Source organism: Asparagus officinalis, chromosome 5 (assembly GCF_001876935.1).
Source record: "Asparagus officinalis chromosome 5, Aspof.V1, whole genome shotgun sequence".
Taxonomy (NCBI): Eukaryota; Viridiplantae; Streptophyta; class Magnoliopsida; order Asparagales; family Asparagaceae; genus Asparagus; species Asparagus officinalis.
Window position 1 is genome coordinate 7993889 of NC_033798.1, and position 1877 is coordinate 7995765.

Below are 1877 nucleotides of genomic sequence, written 5' to 3' on the forward strand. Positions count from 1 at the left end.
CCCCCCCCCCCAAAAAAAAAAAAAAAAAAAAAACCCAACAAAAAAATCTATATCAATTGAGTAATTGTCGTTGCAAAATGCTTATTATTGACTAGTTTAAAAATTATTTTTGAGAAAAAACATTTCTCTGTTCAACTATATTTTCAAAAAAGGTATGGACAAATTTTCATAACCAACCTATTTTGAATTTTATTCCCAAAAACAGATCCATTTCAAACTTAATTTTAAAAACAGACCCAGTTGGCTGAAACTGGGTCGGTTTTTGAAAAAAAAAGTTCTCAAACTTCACGGGAGTTGAAATCCCGTGAAGTTTTTTATATAACAAAACTTCCGGGACTTCAACTCTCGTGAAGTTTGGGAATTTTTTTTTTTAAAAACCGACCAGTTTCTGTCCAACTAGGTCGGTTTTTGAAATTAAGTTTGAAACAGGTCTTTTTTTGAGATTTTTTTGACAAACAGGTTGGGTTTGAAAATTTGTCCAAAAAGATATACTTACAGCGAAGTAACTACACTTGCAAAAAATTATACTTTTTTATTTATAGCTAAATAAACATTTAAATTACTATTTCTATATGTTGTAACTGCAATTGGTCTTTACATTTATATTAGTTCCACAAATTGCCAATATAGTTAAATTTGCTCGTTAATTGTACCAATTGTATTAGTGAAAGAACAAACTAATTGAGAGCATTACCTCATGACTAATTTAACTCACTATAGCCCTGGGATGATATAATCTAGGAAACGATAATGAGTTAAATTTTTAATAATCTGTTAGGCTCAATTTGTTTTTAACATTTCTAGTACCTATATTATGTCTGCAAAGTTGTCATTATAAAAGGGACTAGGATTACAAAAAAACAATAAACGTCAAAATCATCCTCTCCCTTTGGACGTAAGCAATTTGTCAAACCACGTAAATCTCTGTGTTTGTGATTGGTTTGTGTCGTTCTTTTGTGAATTGCACTCGTTGGTTGTTCTTCTCGCTTGGTCGCCGACTCGTGTGGGTATTTGGTTCGCGAGCACGCTTCCGCCGACGTGTAACAATTGGTATCAGAGCTCTAAGGTTTCAGACCTAGGGTTTGTTTTGGGTGGAGGAAAATTCGTTGTTAGAAGCTTGGATCTTGGAGATCTAAACTTCGGTGGAGATATCATTGCGAAGTTGCCAGTTGGAGATCTTGACTTCCTCGTGTGGTTGGGAGTTCGTGTTGGAATCCAATCTAGGGTTTGTTAAGATATGTGAAGCCTAACTATCAGATATGCCCTATGCTTCAGAAGAGAGGAGGAACAAAGTTGGAACAGGAGGAACATGATCGACGACGACGAAGTTCAAGCAAAACGACGAAGAAGAGATTTTACAGCTTTGCGGTCGACCGACAATGGCGCGGCGGTCGACCGCCTATGTGCACAGCTGGGTGCACAGGCCAGGAGCTCATCGCGGTCGACCGCATGTGGCGCTGCGGTCGACCGCTCAAAGTCCAGAGAGCAGGCCAGAGTTCTGTCTTCGTCGCGGTCGACCGAGCATGTCGCTGCGGTCGACCGCCCAAAGTCCAGAGAGCTCGATCAGGAATAGGATTCGTCGCGGTCGACCGCACGTGGTGCTGCGGTCGACCGGAGTCGGGTTTTGGCCCAGTTTCGAATTTTAACCTGTTTTGTTCTGTTTCCTTCTTTATTGGTTAAACCCTTAAGTCTATAAAAGGGTTGGCTAGGGCATGATGTATTGAGACGAAAATTAGTGAATTTTTCTCCTGCGGCGGCCGTGGACGTAGTTTCTCACATTGAGAAGCGAACCACGTAAATCTTGTGTGTTTGAGATTGTTTGATTTTCTCTCTTCTCTCCTAAATCTCTATTTCCAAATCGCATCAGGGGGGTTGTG